The 17,478-nt window shown below is 41.1% G+C and overlaps 1 protein-coding gene across 1 annotated transcript in view; it reads left to right on the top strand.

Moving 5' to 3' along the window:
- The window catches only part of SIM1 (SIM bHLH transcription factor 1), a 79,903-nt gene that overhangs the window by 18,429 nt on the left and 43,996 nt on the right, over nucleotides 1-17,478 (top strand). The window lies entirely within an intron of this gene.

Genomic DNA, 17,478 nt, shown 5'->3' with positions numbered 1-17,478 from the left:
TGATTCTTGCCCTGAACCTCAAAGGGGGTTTAAGGGACCAGGAGCCTCTGACTTTAGCCCCAGAAAGCAAAGGACCCGAGCTAATGTTGGAAATCCTGGCCGGCGCCCAGACCCCGCAAAGCGTAACTGCTTCTCTGGGAGGAGGACTGAGCTCCGGGTGCCACCTGCGGGCGCAACTCTCTGGGCGGCTGCAAGGGCCGCACTGGAGCCTTATTCTTTCGAGAAACAATAATCATTTCTGGTTGCCCGCGTGGTCCTGGACGCCGATCACGTGGCCTGGTCTGTGACTGGTGCAGAAGGCACGTTCTGTATTATGTTTGTGAAAGTCGAATTGCTTAGGGTTGAAGCTTTTATGAAGAACCCTTTTGTGTGCGTAGACACTGTGTTTTGGGGAGTTGAAATGCTTGTGATTTCAGGGTACCTCAGGAGTTATTTACTTTGTAAGCGTTGACACATGAAGCACTTAGTAGAAATACTGCTTTGACATTAGGAAATTGGTTAAGGGGTGCTCTTTGGGATTAGATTACATTATAGGCAGTAGGAGTAGATGCATTCCACATTGTTTTAAATTATCAAATTAAAAATGTAGTAGTTGGAAATATTATGCTTGGCAATAAGACTATTTGTACTGCGCACTGTTTAATAAGAAAATTTAATTCAATAGACTTAGAAAATGAATTTAGTTTAGATGAGGATTCAGTATTCACGACTTCTAGCTGGTTATTAAGAATCATTGAATTTCCTTCATTTTAATAAAGTGTTAAAATAAACACTATCAGATTTTAGCTAAAGCAAGAAAATCATGTATTTTAGTACAGAATAGAAAATATACCAATATTTTATCATAAAATGAAACAGTCTATTTTATGAATGCAGTTTTTTATATTATTAAAATAAACATAAGAAAAAATGGCAAAGGCATAATTCATAAAATAAGTCACTCTGTGAAGCAGAAGTATTAAAGGGTGAAAAATTATGTCTGCTCACCATGGAAAGGAAGCGGAATTCTTTAAGAAGGTGCTTTGTATGTCTGACACATCACAGGCAGTTGTACCTACACTCTGTTCTCTGGTGGGTGCCTGTGGTTAGTAATCATTTTTTATCAAACAGCAGGGTACATAGTCACACAGACCCACATAAATGATCTGAATGCAAGTTAGACCTCCCAATGGGCAAAGTTAATTTCTGTTTGGAGTCATTTTGAAATATTCTGTTTTGTTTTCCAGTGGTTAAGTGCACTTTTTTCTTCTGTTGACTATGTCATTCTTCACTCTATATACTTCTTCAGAGCTGCAGAATTAGATGATCAACTTTACATCAGATTAAAAAGATGTAGTGAGTATGAATATATGATTTACAGAAGGAAAGATAGCATGGCACAGTTTTCTGAACATTTTACACCTCTGAATGAAAGTAGAAGTAAACAGAGAGAAGCGCAATACACAAGTACACAGATGAAAAGCTGTAGTTGATTACCTTTTTATGAGTCTCAGTTCCAATTCCTTGTATAAAAATTCTTAGAGAAATTTTTATAGCTGCAAATGTGGAAACTGCTTTAAATAAAATGTCATTAAGTGGCTCTGTGAGTGTTGACAGGATTTTCATAATGAACAGGTTGCAGTTTATTTGATGTGTGTATCACACATCTGGCTGGAAGTTACTAATTTACATTGTCTTAGCAAATTAAATAGATGGCTATTGATTCTCTGTGGTAGCTGTGAACTACCACATACATTTGTTTTTAGGGCTGCTTCTCTATTGAGTCTGAGAATGATAAGTGAATTCTTTCCAAATGCACCACCTTAAGCAATATATTTAAAACCACAAACTACCAAATAATTTGACTTGCCAGGTGATTTCCAAATTTAGACATTTGAACAGCAAACATTTTGAAGGGATTTTCACACCATGAAAGTAGGGGGGGATTTTAAAGAAGCACTGATCAAATGAAGGTGTGAAGTTTTGTAACAGCTATGTTCATGAATAGCTGATTGTTCTAATTTCCTGATTTTAAGTTCATTGTTGAAGTTAAAATGTACCTAAAAATTAGTTATCACCTAAAAAAAAGCAGTGATTAGTAGAAATATTCAGTAATTTTGTTCAAGTAAGTAGTTACAACAAAACATATAGGAAAACTGTATTTTAGAGGCAGATGGTGTTATGGCCTGGTTTTTACTGGCTTTTGTGTGACCACTATTTATTCTGAAAATCTGGAGGAGGGAATGAGGAGTTGTTTGAGTTAATTAAAATTATCTTAGTTTCTGTGCTTCAGTGAAACTTTTATCTCTTCATTAACTTCCCCAACAAAACAAAACAAAAACCTGATCAGTTTTATGTTCTCCTATAATATATACATACTCTGGTAGCTTTGCCTTGTACATTAAAACTTATTTATAAATTTTGAGGGCTCATGGGCTTTGAAGTGAGCATTAAGTGGAATAGGCCTTGCTCTCTGATTAGTTTCAAGAGGATATGTGAATGGAGATAGTGCCTAGAAACCGTGAATGTTTGGGAAAGTCAAGAAAGTGTGGAGAGTAAAAGGAAATTATCTTATGTAAAGCCCAAAGTGATTTTCTTGATTTCACATTTCCTTGAGTTTGTTTAATTGGTAGTGTTAATTATTTATAGTCAATTCAGAAGGAAAACAGTACTTAACATGAAAAAAAACTGAGGCTTTGGAACATCTAATAAATCAGGGAAAGTAATTTCTAGGGCAATGGAAAGTCTTGGTTCCTTTTATCTTTTTAAAACATTGTATATTTTAAAAATAAGATACATTCTGTCATGTGTACAGATACAACAATGAAGTATAAAATACCTAGTTTTTTCCAAAAATTTATTTCTTTCTTTGAAAGACAGAGCTGTAGAAAGCTAGGAAGAGAGATCTTCCACCTGTTAGTTTACTCCCCAAATGGCAGCACTAGCCAGTATTGGACCAGGCCAATGCCAGGAGCTGGGAGCTCCATCCAGGTCTTCCAGATGTGTGGCAGAGACCCAAGTATTTAGTCTATCTGTTGCCTTCCCATGCACATTAGCAGGAAGCTAGATCAGAAGCAGAGAAGCTGGAACTCAAATCAGCACTTTGATATGGGATGTTGGCATCTCAAATAGCCACTTAACCCATTGTACACTGGCCCTTAAAATCCCTTAAAATTTAAATTTATATACATGATTTATTTTATTTATTTGAAAGGCAGAGAGGCAGGGAAAGAGAGGTCTTTCATCTGCTGCTTCACTCCCCAATGGCCTCAATGATAAGGGCTGAAGCCAGAAACCAGGACCTTCTTCTGGATCTCCTATTTGGGTGGCTGGGGCCTGAGCAATTGAGACATTTTCTGCAGCTTTCCCAGGCACATTAGCAGGGAGCTGGATCGGAAGTGGAGTAGCCAGGACTTGAAATGGGGCCCATTTGGGATGCCAGCATTGCAGGTGGCAGTTTTATCTATTGTGCCACAATGCTGGCCCCCTATTTTAAAATATTTACAGAACTAACTTTCAAATAAAAAGTTGAGATTAGTACAATGAATATCCATATATACATCATTTAGATTCAACAACTGTTAATGTTTTCTTCATTTGCTTTATATCTCTCTCTTTTTGTGTAGTTTCCCCTACTAAATAACTTCAACATAAGTTACAGACATTATGATACTTCATTCTAATATAACATTCTCCTACCTGGCCGCTGTACCATTCATGGTGACACATTTAAAGTATCCAAAATTACTATATGCTTGCAAAAATATTGATAGTGCTAGTGTACTGATGCCATTTGGAAAAAATCTGCTGCTCATATTCATTAAATACTCATTGGTATATAACCTCAGTCCAATTGATAGATGATGTTTTTATGAGAGGATTTCTATAGGATACAGTTTTAAATGTTGCTGAATTTCCAACTAGATTTCTAAGGAAAATTGTAAGCTAATGTAATTCTGCTGTTGTTCTAAGTAAAAGAAATTGGATTAAGTGAATGATTTGGTAATTTTGGAATCAGATTTAATATTTTCAACCATTTTTTGTTGTTGTTGTGGTTGGTAAAGAGGATTTCTTTGCTTATTTCATTCCTAAGTTTGGGATGAAACACTGCTTTAGTGGAAAATTTCACATGGTGTTTTAAAGTTATTCAATGCACATATAGGAGGAAGTAGTGTTTTGTGTTAAAATTTTTATTTCTGTGTTACTAAAATAACAAATGAGAGACCAGTCACATTGGTGGTATGTATAACATTTGCCATCTACAAAATAACCCTCTCAAGTTTGTAGAAAAGTTAGGATAAATATCAAAAGAGGGGGCCAGTGCCTTGGCGCACTAGGTTAATCCTCTGCCTGCGGCACCGGCATCCCATATGGATGCCGGGTTCTAGTCCCGGCTGCTCCTCTTCCAGTCCAGCTCTCTGCTGTGGCCTGGGAAGGCAATGGAGGATGGCCCACCTTGGGCTCCTGCACCCGCATGGGAGACCAGGAGGAGGCACCTGGCTCCTGGCTTCAGATTGCCGTAGCTCCGGCTGTTGTGGCCATTTGGGGAGTGAATCAACGGAAGGAAGACTTTTGTCCCTGTCTCTCCCTCTCACTGTCTGTTACTCTACCTGTTAAATAAATAGATAAAAATCTTAAAAAAAAAAACCCAAATATCAAAAGAGACATACTTCCCTTGTGTAAAAGAAAAGATAAAAACTGTCTACATGCTAATTTTGCAGGCTCAGTGCTTTTTGTTTTTGTTTGTGTATCATTGTATGCTCTCACAATTAACCATTGTAAGAACTATTGCAGTTTTCATAATTAAAAGGGATTTTTAAGTGTTAATGACTTTGTGAATGTAAAATCTTATTATTTTGACCATAAAGTAGCAAATGTTAAAATATGATAATATTGGTTTGCTCTTTCAAGTATAATAATGGTGCTGAGTTAATTTAGGTGTTGAAGATAAAAAGGTTTTATTTAATTAAATAACAGGGATATTACTCATATTACTATTTGGAAATTTTTGAAAATGAATTTTAAAGAGACTTGCTCAATAAGATGTTTAGTTATCAAAATAGACTTTATTGGCCAGGCTAGCAAAATCATTCTTTTATATTATAAATAATGTCAAATGAGGCACCTTTTGACTTAAGTTACAGCAAATATAAAATAATTTGCTCTAGTGCTTCATTTCTGTGGAACACTTGTATAGATTTAATCTATTTGAAGTAATCATTATGCATGAATGTATACCCATACATTAGATAAGATCCTTAATTGTGTTTAATCATTATTATGATAATATGGAACATCAAAGTCCCAGTTGTTTTTTTCAGGTGATATTTTATGTAACTTAATGCTTGTAGAAACAAATTGTTCTATTAATAGTAATTTTATAGCTACCAAAACATTTTTTTTTTGGACAGGCAGAGTTAGACAGTGAGAGAGAGAGACAGAGAGAAAGGTCTTCCTTCCGTTGGTTCACCCCCCAGATGGCCACTAGGGCCACTGTGCCGATCCAAAGCCAGGAGCCAGGTGCTTCCTCCTGGTCTCCCATGCGGGTGCAGGGCCCGAGGACTTGGGCCATCCTCCATTGCCTTCCTGGGCCACAGCAGAGTGCTGGACTGGAAGAGGAGCAACCAGGACAGAATCCAGTGCCCCAACCAGGACTACAACCCCGGGGTGCCGGTGCTGCAGGAGGAGGATTAGCCAAGTGAGCCACGGCGCTGGCCAACATTTTATTAGAAGGAAGAGCTGGGTGACTTAGTCTCCTTTGAAATAAATAAAACTACTCAAATAATCTTATAGTTCATACACTTTTTTTTTTTTTTTTTGACAGGCAGAGTGGACAGTGAAAGAGAAAGAGACAGAGAGAAAGTTCTTCCTTTTGCCGTTGGTTCGCCCTCCAATGGCTGCCGTGGCCAGCGTGCTGTGGCTGGCGCACTGTGCTGATCTGAAGCCAGGAACCAGGTGCTTCTCCTGGTCTCCCATGTGGGTGCAGGGCCCAAGCACTTGGGCCATCCTCCACTGCACTCCTGGGCCAAAGCAGAGAGCTGGCCTGGAAGAGGGGCAACCGGGACAGAATCTGGCGCCCCAACCGGGACTAGAACCCAGTGTGCCGGCACCGCAAGGCGGAGGATTAGCCTATTGAGCTGCGGCACCGGCCATACACTTTTTAATTTTATTTTTATCAAAATGTTCTGTAGTTATAGATTCATGTTTTCTGAACTTATAAACTTTATATTTCTTTTTTTTATTTTTTATTTTATTTTTATTTTTATTTTTTTTGACAGGCAGAGTGGATAGTGGGAGAGAGAGAGAGACAGAGAGAAAGGTTTTCCTTTTTGCTGTTGGTTCGCTGTCCAATGGCCGCTGCGGCCTGCGCATCGCGCTGATCCGAAGCCAGGAGCTTCTCCTGGTCTCCCATGCAGGTGCAGGGCCCAAGTACTTGGGCCATCCTCCACTGCCTTCCCGGGCCGTAGCAGAGAGCTGGCCTGGAAGAGAGGCAACTGGGATAGAATCTGGTGCCCCAACCGGGACTAGAACCCGGTGTGCCGGTGCTGCAAGGTGGAGGATTAGCCTGTTAAGCCACAGCGCCGGCCCTAAACTTTATATTTCTTACACAAATGCTGAGTGCATTATTTCTTTCTTTTTTTAAAAAAAGATTTATTTATTTATTTGAAAGTCAAAGTTACACAGAAAAAGAGGAAAGGCAGAGAGAGAGAGAGAGAGAGAGAGGCCTTCCATTTGCTGGTTCAACCCCCCCAATTGCCACAATGGCCAGAGCTGGGCCGATCCGAAGCCAGGAGCCAGTTAGGTCTCCTACGTGGGTGCAGGGGCCCAGTGACTTGGGCCATCTTCTATTGCTTTCCCAGGCCATAGCAGAGAGCTGGATCAGAAGTGGAGCAGCCGGGACTAGAACTGGCATCCACATGGGATGCTGGCACTGCAGGCAGCAGCTTTACCTGCTATGCCCAGCGCTGGCCCCTGAATGCAATATTTCTTAAGGTGTTATCACTTTAGTCACCTGTTTGACATCTCTTCAAGGTGATTGGGCCAGAGATTGCACTTTCCATTTTCCAGGTAGGGAGACTGAGGCTCAGATCAGTGGAGTAGGTAGTACAGCCAGGAGTTTAGGGGTTGCTGTGTTGACTCCTACTGCATCTTCTGCTCCCTGTGTATTGGGGTGGGAGTCAGTAGCGTTTTGAAGAAGAAAATGTCTAAGAGAAGGGGATTAATGAGTGAGGCCTGTAGTATTCAGCCCACCCAACTTGAAGATAGGCTTTTTTTTTTATTTAATGAATGCATTTTTACATAGATACAACTTTAGGAGATAGGTTTTGATTTGGGCCATCTTGCACTGCTTTTTCAGGCCATAGCAGAGAGTTGGATTGGAAGTGGAGCAGTCAGGACTTGAACTGGTGCCCTTAAGGGATGCTGGCTCTGTAGGTGATAGCTTTATGTACTATGCTACAGCACTGGCCCCAGATATTGAGATTAGCAGTGCCCTTTTCTCAATGTCATCAATTAATATATAATTTTTTTTCCTGTGAGTCTCATGAAGGACCTTTACATTTTATAATAAAAAATGTGGCCTGCAAACATTTAGTTTTTTACTGAATTGCTTGTCTTTAGATAACACAGACATTACTGCCATCATTAATTTCTACATTTCTATAGTTCTACAGCCTTAGCATTTTATGTTCTTGTGAAGCAAAAACATTAAACTAAATGTCAGCCAAATAATGCTTTTTATCAGACATGACACAAATTGCCTCTTGTGGCCATGGTGTACTCCTTAGATGGTGTGTGTGCCCTTATGTATGTGTGTGAGGGGAGAATGGAGGAGATCTGAATGTAGCAGCAGATGTCCCCTGGGGTTCTGTCAGAGACTGGGATGGGAACTTCCCAGCATGCTTTGGGCTGCTATGCCATCCATTGGCCCCTTGGCACTGCTGCTGCCCATCTGCTTCCCCCTAACCAGGACTCTGTGGCTTTCATCCCTTCTCTTGTTATTGCTCTGACCTGAAGGGCGCTGACTCACAGAACCTTTCCTTTAGTTCCTAAGTAGAGGCCACTTGGTGTGTGCTAAGTGATCAACCAGCTGACAACTTTCCTTTGGCTTTCTCTTAGTCTGGCCACTGGGAGGGAAGGGTTCTGAGTAACATCATGGAAAAACATGGATCATTGCCTTATTTGTAGCTGGGGACTCGTACAAAGGATCTTGAAAAATTTCATGGAAAATACATGTTATAAAAAATGCATGGATTAAAAAATGTTTTTGCATCAAAATAAATGACTCTTTTATTTTTGACAGGCAGAGTGGACAGTGAGAGAGAGAGACAGAGAGAAGTCTTCCTTTTTTGCCATTGGCTCACCCTCCAATGGCTGCAGCGCGCCGGCGCACTGCGCTGATCCTAAGGCAGGAGCCAGGTGCTTCTCCTGGTCTCCCATGGGGTGCAGGGCTCAAGCACTTGGGCCATCCTCCACTGCACTCCCTGTCCACAGCAGAGAGCTGGCCTGGAAGAGGGGCAACCAGGACAGAATCCAGCGTCCCGACTGGGACTAGAACCCAGTGTGCCGGTGCCGCAGGTGGAGGATTAGCCTATTGAGCTGTGGCGCCGGCCTCTTTTAATTAATTTATTTTTAAACAAGTAGCCTAAGATTTAGCTGACTTCACCTCAACTGTTTCATTTTTATTTTATTTTTAAAAGATTTTTATTTGAGAATTAGAGTTATGGACAGTGAGAGGGAGAGACAGAGAGAAAGGTCTTCTGTCCGTTGGTTCACTCCCCAAATGGCCACAACGGCTGGAGCTGTGCTGATCCAAAGTCAGGAGCTAGGAGATTCTTCCAGGTCTCCCATATGGGTGCAGGGGCCCAAGGACTTGAGCCATCTTCTACTGCTTTCCCAGGCCATAGCAGAGAGCTTGATTGGAAGAGGTGCAGCTGGGACTAGAACTGGTGCCCATATGGGATGCTGGTGCCGCAGGTGGAGGATTAACCTACTATGCCACTGCGCCAGCCCCTCCTCAATTCTTTTAAAAAATTTATTTTATTTATTTGAAAAGCAGAGTGAGGGAGAGACACAGACATCATCTGGTTCACTCCCTAAATGTCCATGACAGGTGGGGCTGGGTCAGGCCAAAACCAGTAGTCTCATCTGGGTCTGCCACATGGGTAGCAGGGGTCCAAGTGGTTGGGCCATCTTCTGCTAGTTTCCCAGGCACCTTAGCTGGACTGGAAGTGGAGCAGTCAGGACTGGAACTGGTACTCTGATATGGGATGCCAGGTGACGGCTTAATTTTCTGTGGCACTTTGCTGGCCCTAAAGTTGTCTGTTGACTTCCTTTTTCTGTGAATGTTTTGAAGTACTCTTGTAGATGTTATCATTAATAGGTAGAGGAATTCAAATGGGGCTTTTCTTGAATTCCAGGAAGGTATGTTTTTGTCTCCTGACTTAGTCTACTAATTTGGGGTACATTGTTATATCTGGGATAAGATGACTGTGTCCTGGTGGGGAAGTGTGGGGGATAAGGAGCTATGAATACCTACATAATTTAGTAAAAGGCTGCTCCTGTTTTCCCCTTCCCTAGTCTTGTTCATGTTGTCTTGTGATGTCTTTCCAGATGAGCAGGTGGTGATAAAAAATTCATGTGTTCAAGTGCTGCTGTCTGTGCTTAAGACATCATACAAAAAGGATTGATTGGAGTTTAGATGAAACCTGGAATACATTCTGCCTTGCCTGAGGGATTAATTTCTCCCATCCAACTCCCTTTCTCAGACATTCCAAGGTCCAGGAGGCTGGCAGGGGAGACAGTGATCCTTGGTGATGGCAGAGCTGAGAGGGATGAGAAGAGAACTTATTTTTGTAGAGCATTAACAATACTTAAGGTCTTGGTGAGCCTGGACCATCTGTTTACCATTTGTGACTTTTGCTACAGGAAGTGATATTGCAATAGGATAGTGATTTTTTTTTTTTTTAAATAAAGACCATGGTATCTTACTAAGCAACTTATGAGGGAAGGCATGGGCCTTGGTGTCAAGATTCTACTGTATAATACTAGGGTATGTCAAAGAGTTTGTGGAAAAATGAAATTAAAAAATAAGTTTACTTTGTTGCAAACATTTTTGAATCCATATGTGTTTTTTCATTATGCGCATTTCCCGGAACTTTTTGAAGATCCTTTGTAGCTGTGAGATCTTGAGTAGATCATTCTATCTCTTCAATCCTATGTTTTTTTATCTGTGAAATGGGGACACTTGGATCCACCTTGTAGGGATTTAAGGAGGATTAAATGAGGCAATTCTGAGTGGAGTACCCGGCAGAAACTAGATGCTCAAAATGTTCTAGGTATAGCTCTTGCTAACTATGTAATTTCAACTAATTCTCTCTTTAACTTACATCTCCATATCCTCAAATCCACAAATTTGGGCTTGTTTTCTCCTTCCTTTCCAGACCCTGAACACACAAATCTTCAAGCTTGGTGCTCTTTGTGTGTGGTGATTCCTGCAGTTTAGTTGTCAGTATAAAAGAGTGCTTCAAAAGTTCATGAAAAAACCTAATCAAAAGATAAGTTTTTGGTGCAAAAATATTTTGAAATATATGCCTAGTTTTTCATGGGTGTTTTGAAGACCTTTGTATACTCTAAGTAGAACAGTGGTTGCTGCTTGGAGAGGAAATAAGCCAGAATTTACCAAGTACCTTCTTAGTGCCAGAGATGGCAAAACGTGCTTTACAGAGGTTGCTTTCCTAGGGAAAAGGTCGAGTCTAAGAAACTAAACTTTTACCAAATCTCTAAAGTTAATGTAGATGGTGCCACTATTTTGTCAACTTTACCAATGATAGTGATTTTAATGTAAAACATATAAACCATGAAGTCTTGGCATTTTTGATGGTGTTTTGCAGAGCATTTTGTATAGACTGGATCACCAGTTTTGCAGAGTATGGCAGATCACATTGGCTGATTACATGAACACATGAAGCAGAAATCTTGGCATTATTCGAGCAGTTTATAATTTAGTTGGCAAAATAGAGGAGTCCTATTTAAATATTTCAGAACTCAAGTCAGTCCAGTTTTATACTGTTCTTAACACTATTTGCTGAAGGCACAGAATTTAAAGGAACTCAAAGTGATTGTGGACCCAACAGAGTAGGGATGGGATCTTAGGAGTAAGAAGCAGAAATAGGGTCTTTTGACATGGGCCAGTGACCTACATATATTTGTCACCCTGTTGTTTCTCAGTAAATATTCCATGAATACAATTACTATCATTCTTTGAATTACATGCAAAGTAATTATTTTGCTGCTCTTATCTAAACTGAGGTTTCTTTCCTTCTTTATCATAAACTTTCTGTTGGAACTGAGCATGTCCCAAATTAGTACTTTTCCAAATTAGTACTGGTGTGTCTTCAACAGGGTCATTCATTTTTTTCTTTTTTTTTGACAGGCAGAGTTAGACAGTGAGAGAGAGAGAGACAGAGAGAAAGGTCTTCCTTCCGTTGTTTCACCCCCAAAATGGCCGCTACGGCCAGTGCACTGCACTGATCTGAAGCCAGGAGCCAGGTGCTTCTTCCTGGTTTCCCAGCGGGTGCAGGGCCCAAGCACTTGGGCCATCCTCCACTTCCTTCCTGGGCCACAGCAGAGAGCTGGATTGGAAGATGAGCAACCGGGACAGAATCCGGCGCCCCAACTGGGACTAGAACCTGGTGTGCCAGCGCCGCATGTGGAGGATTAGCCTAGTGAGCCACAGCGCTGGCCAGGGTCATTCAATTTTAATAATAGTTTTCTTAGCATGTAGGCATAGGACACAGTTTTTTTAAAAAAATTTTTTTCAGAGATATTAGCATTTGAATTAAACAAATCTTACTGAAATGAATACACACTTCTACTATATGTGTAATAATTGTATTTTGAACATTATTTTCCAAAATAAATGTAGGATATATATTAGGATGGTGAACACCAGCAGATTAGAGGAGAGAGAAGAGCAGATTTCCTATGTAGCTGGTCCCAGATTTGCAGGGTCAGGGGGTTGACTGATATAATAATCCTGGTGCTATTAGAATGTGATGTGGTCTAACCCCTAGACATCTTACAGGGATATTTTGAACTCTGAAACACAGGGATGCATTACAAGGTATTTGGAATCCATGCTATAAAACGAGACATCACTTCATGTTAGTTTCTACTTCTTAGACTCACTGTGGACATTAAATGAGATAGTGTATAATATTCTTGGTCCTGTGCATGACACAAGGTAACACTGAATGAATTTGAGTTGTCAAGGTGTTTATTTTAGTAAAATTAAATAAAATAGCCTTTAGCCTGCCAATAAGACAGAAACATGAATCTTAGGAAGGCAGAGCGTTGCCCAACAATAAGAAATCAGTAATCCTTGCAGTGCATCGGGAAAGTGTATCTGAAAAGATTCTCCTGTGGTTGGTTAGGACTAATCGGCCTGTAAGCACTCATAAGAGATTTTGAGGGCCTGTTGTATGCTCAGTGTGGGGGCCATCAAAATGAATAAGACCGTATCTATAGAGAAAATAACCACAAGCGTGTGTCCTAGCTTGATTTCCCTATAGGCTTGCTGATGAGTGAGACATCTTCACTGAAGGAAGTTTTTGCATCCATCCTTAGAAAGAAGATAACCCAGAGTTCCTTGGCATTGTTTGGGTAGCTCCCAGAGAATGAGCTCACAGGTGTGGTGAGATTCTTCTTTGCCTAAGGTAGGGAGGAAGTAAAAGCAGTGGAAGGAGTTGGGCCCTTGGGGTGGGGGTGGGGGTGGAGAGAGAGAGAGAGAGAGAGAGAGAGAGAGAGAGAGAGTGTTAAGGGAGTTTACAACTGGGAGCAAAGTAACTGGCTGCAGCCTAAGAGGTGCAACTTTAACCTTCACAAGGACATTGCCTAGGGTGGCCTTGTATATCTCACTACTTCTCCCAGAGAGAGAGCAGTTGTGCTTAGGTTTTTTTTTTTTTTTTTTTTTTGCCCTGATTTGGATGGGATTTTTCAAATTTTGGGAGTCAGTTTCTGATAGTATTGTGAATCTTAGTGAATTGTTAAGCTGAAGAATCACTCTAGATACAAATTAGTTTTTGTGGATTTATTAGACTTGTAAAAATGTTGCTAATAACTATAGGTTTTGGTAATTCTTTAAACTTTTTCCCCTTTAATAGGGATAATTTCCAGGCATTTCTTCTCTACCTGGGAGAGACTAGAAGATGATTGCTAGCTCTAATCAGGAGGAGGGCAAGTTGCTCTATTCCTTACCCTGCTTTAAGAGACTGAGGAATAAGAAGGGTTCACAATTGAGGGGCTGCATCTTAGTGAGAGAGGCTCAGAGATGCTCAGTGACTTAGCCTAACAACACAGCTAGTGAGTGGTCCTCTGGACATACCAACCCAGGCCCTGGACTGCAGGGCCCTCTTGAGCTCCTTTCTGATGTGGTTTCTTTAAGATAGTGATATTCTATCAGGGGCATTATGGAATTTCCATTTCTGTACAGTAAAACATTCCAATATTTGCAATTTCATATGGTTCACTAGTAGTTATAAGGATTATGATGGTTTTTGCTGATTTTTGGTAAAGGATTATGGGTAGTTTACTAACTTGTTTAATGTAGAGCTTCTATAAAGTGACTCGATTTCTTTACAGTTTGGGTATGAAAGGTCTTCACAAGTAAATGGAAAATGCATATTATTAAATAACTATATTTGGGGGATGTGTATTGTGGTGCAGTGCTTAAGCCACTGCTTGTGATACCCACATCCCATGCTGGTTTGAGTTAGGGTACTCTTTCCAATCCAACTTCTTGCTAATGCATTTTGAGAGCAACAGAATATGACTCAGTGCTTGGGCCCCTGTCACCCATGTAGGAGAACTGGATTGCATTCTGGGCTCCTGGCATCAGCTTGGCCCAGCCCCAGTTGTTGTGGGTTTTAGGGAGTGATGGAGAGGATGAACGATAACGATCTCAATCTCGATCTGGATCTCTCTCTCTCTCTCTCTCTCTCCCCCTCTCCCTCTCCTTCCCCCCTCCCCCTCTCTCCCCCTCCCCCTCTCTCCCCCTCCCCCTCTCTCCCCCTTCCCCTCTCTCCCCCTCCTTCCCTCCCTCCCTCCCTCCATGCCTCCTTTGTTGTCACTCTGCCTTTCAAGTAGATGAGAATAAATCAATAAACAGTTTCAAAAAACTGCATGGATTTCAAATTTTTCACACCAAAATAAACTTACCTCTTTCAATTACATTTTCCATGAACCTTTTGAAGCATCCTTATATCTGACACCTAGTTATTTGTTAAGCAAAACTCTCACATCTTAGGTCTAACTCCTCTCCTTTACATCAATGTAGTAGTAATGTAGTAGACAATGTAGTAGTAATGATGTTTTTGTAAAAGAGTGATTGTTAAGGGTCACTAGTAAAATATTATTTTCTTTAGACCATTTAGTGTTTTATCAGGATTCGGATAGGAGCTGCTGGCTTTACTAGAAGGATATTTTTCCTTTGATTGATTGCTAAATGGATAGGGCTTGTGAAAGGATCTTTTTTTTCCCAGGGATTTCTTGTTCAAACAGAATTTGTTGTATCCACATCACTAAAGCCTTGCTAATATGGGCTGCTGGCCAGATTGTGGAAATAGCCTCATTATGTTGAACTGGATGTCATAATGGTGCCCATTAAGGTGGGATTCTCTCTGTGTTTGTACTTTTAAAACCAAGTCCCTTGCCACTTTTTACATCTCTCCAAGACTAGCAACATTCCCCAGTAATGCAATCTTATAATGTGCTGTCTGTCACCTCTGCCTACTGAAAACCATTTTAAAGGTGGCATCCTTGGATTCAGGCTTTCTTAGGGGTGTGTGACTTACTGCCACTCCTAAGTCATTCATTTTGCTCTTTGTGCTTGTGATGACTGTAATGTGTTCTGTGACAGAAGATAAGAATCCATTAGATTCACTTCTTTCAACACCTCTCATTAACTGATACTGGTGTCCAAATATTCAACAAGCAAAGAGCTGCTATTTTTTCAGATGTAACCAAATGCAGCACAAAGCTCTTTACTGTAATTTTTACAAGCCGTTAAGAGGCTGAGAGTGTTGGAAGTCATGGCATTTATATTTGCTGTTGAACTCTAACTCCAGTCCTGGCAAAGTGAAATATTTGTTGTGCTGGATTTGGGTAATGGACCCCCACAGGGTTCCAGCTTAGGAAAGCTGGAAGAATGAAGCCCACAAAGGGGAGAGTAGAGGAGGTGTCAATTTCATTCCTCCAATTAGAGTAGTTAAAGGAATAGCTAGGTGCAGGGTAGTGTTTTATTGTGAAAGCTAATTGAAGACTGGGGGGAAATATTTAGAGTCATTACATAGCATTTTATAGTAGAATCTCTTTTCTATTTGTTTATCTTCTCAGTTGACTCAATAGGGCTTTCATTATAAACAAATTTCTGTCATTAGATTCAGTTTAATTTCTGTTGCTATAATTAATGGGATGATAAGGAATGTTTTAAAGTGTCGTCCTCTCTCTGGTAAACTGGGGTTGGTTTATGCAGTAACTCAGCAAGTATTCCCCTGTGCCTACTGTCTGCCAGGCTCTGTGATAGTGCTACTGAGTGACTAGGAGAGACAAAGTCTCTACCCACCTGGAGCTTACATTTTAATGAGAAGAAAAAGATTATTACTTAGAAACAAGTAAAGTGTCATATAATATCAAAATGTTATAGGAAAAAAAAAATCAGAGATGGGAGTAGTCAAGAAAGGCCTCTGAGGACTCCTTGAAGGAAGGAGCGAAGGAAGCCTTCCAGACTCAGACCTACAGGGAGAGCATTCCTGGGAGAGGGAAGGAAATGCAAAACCTCTGTGGGAAGCAGTTTGGCGTGTTGAGGAGCAGAGGTCACTATGGCCGCCCAGGTGAAGGAGGGGGAAGAGTGGGAGGAGAGGATGTAGAATGACAGTCAGATCATGCTGGTTCTTGAAGGATTTGGGAAATCATTGGAGAGTCCTGAACACAGATCTGGTATGATCTAGTTTGTGATATGTAAAGATCATTCTCATTGGTGTACAGAATAGTATAGGAGGAGGAGAAAGTAGCAGTAGAGAAAAGAGCTGGAAATTATTTAATTGTCTAGGTGAGGGATGAGAGAGGTAGTGGGGAAGGGTCAAATTAGGATACATTTTGAAGGTAGACCTGATAAAGTTTGCAAATGGATTGGATGTGAGATGTGAGAAATTGAGAGGAGTCTTGGACAGATCCTGAGGATTTTGGATGGATGGGAGGAAAGAGCAGCTTTGCAGGCAGGGATGTCAACAGACAGCAGGGAAGGGAAATGCCCAGGTTGCTGTGTTAAAACAAAGTGAGTAAGTCTCTGTGTCTATGAAATATTGGCAAAGAGACTTTGGCTGCCACTAGACAAGTGGTAGGGGAAAAAGATAGAAGAAAGCTAGGCATGGAGTGTTCTTCAGAGCAAATTTGCTCAGGGCTTGCCACTGTGCTTGTGTTATTTCCTTGTCTAGCTTTGCCAAATATATTACTAGATATGGCTGAAATAGAGATTTTAGTCTTTGTGCAAGAAAGAATTTAGACATGTAAGAGAGAGTAGAAGTGAGATAGCCAGGCTTAATGGGGTATGGCATCTGTCAGAGCACATGGGCACTCCTCAGGATGGAGATTGGAAATTGAAGATGGAGATGGAGATTGGAAGATGGAGATGCAGAGAGAGCGAGACACCAATCATTTAAACTGGGTTAAGCAACGCTACATAGTTTGATGGAAAGAATACACCTGATAGCCAGGTGGTTGTCTCAGTAGAGGGCTGACAGTAACAGTGACACAGGTTAGCATAAGCTGCTTCACAGACAGGAAAAATGGGGATGGGTGGAGGGGAGTAAAAAGCTGGGGTGGATGTTGAGAGTACAAACAGGTCATGGGGATGTGAGAAGAAGAGTGAGCAAGGAGAAGAGAGGGATTGAGAAGAAATTTTGGCATGTGAGGAAGATTTTGTACTTGGGAGCCAAAGCAGCCTAAGGAGTCCAAGTAGGTGGAGAGGACTGGTTGGTAGGATCAAAGTCAAGCTCGGGCTTTAGATGACTAGGGAGTTAGAATTCCTGACTTTTTTTTCATAAGGAGGAGAATCAGATATGTAAGAGAATGAAGGGCAGTTATGGAGAAAGGGAAGTGCCTGGACATGGGGAACCTCAGACTATCTTGCATTGCCATTGATGAGGTTGTGTGGGTCTTAGAGAATCTGGAGATATTGTGGTCAAATCAAATGACAGAAACAGATGTGGAGGAGACACCCAAGGGGTGAATCCTTAGGCAGTCATGAGTGTGAGTTTTCCAAGTGGAAAGGGAGTGTGGGTGAGTTCTTTAGAGTCAAAAATAGGAGGAGGAGGAAGAGATGAGCATCTTTGAAATCTCTGCCTTAAGAATGGGAGACAAACTCATAAGCTCAAGCATCCTTGGAGTTAGAGAAACTCAGGTCAGAAAGGACAGTTGCCAAAGCTGGGGAGGGACCCTGAC

Source organism: Lepus europaeus, chromosome 3 (genome assembly GCF_033115175.1).
Source record: "Lepus europaeus isolate LE1 chromosome 3, mLepTim1.pri, whole genome shotgun sequence".
NCBI classification, from domain to species: domain Eukaryota; kingdom Metazoa; phylum Chordata; class Mammalia; order Lagomorpha; family Leporidae; genus Lepus; species Lepus europaeus.
This window is presented reverse-complemented; position numbering and strand designations above follow the sequence as displayed.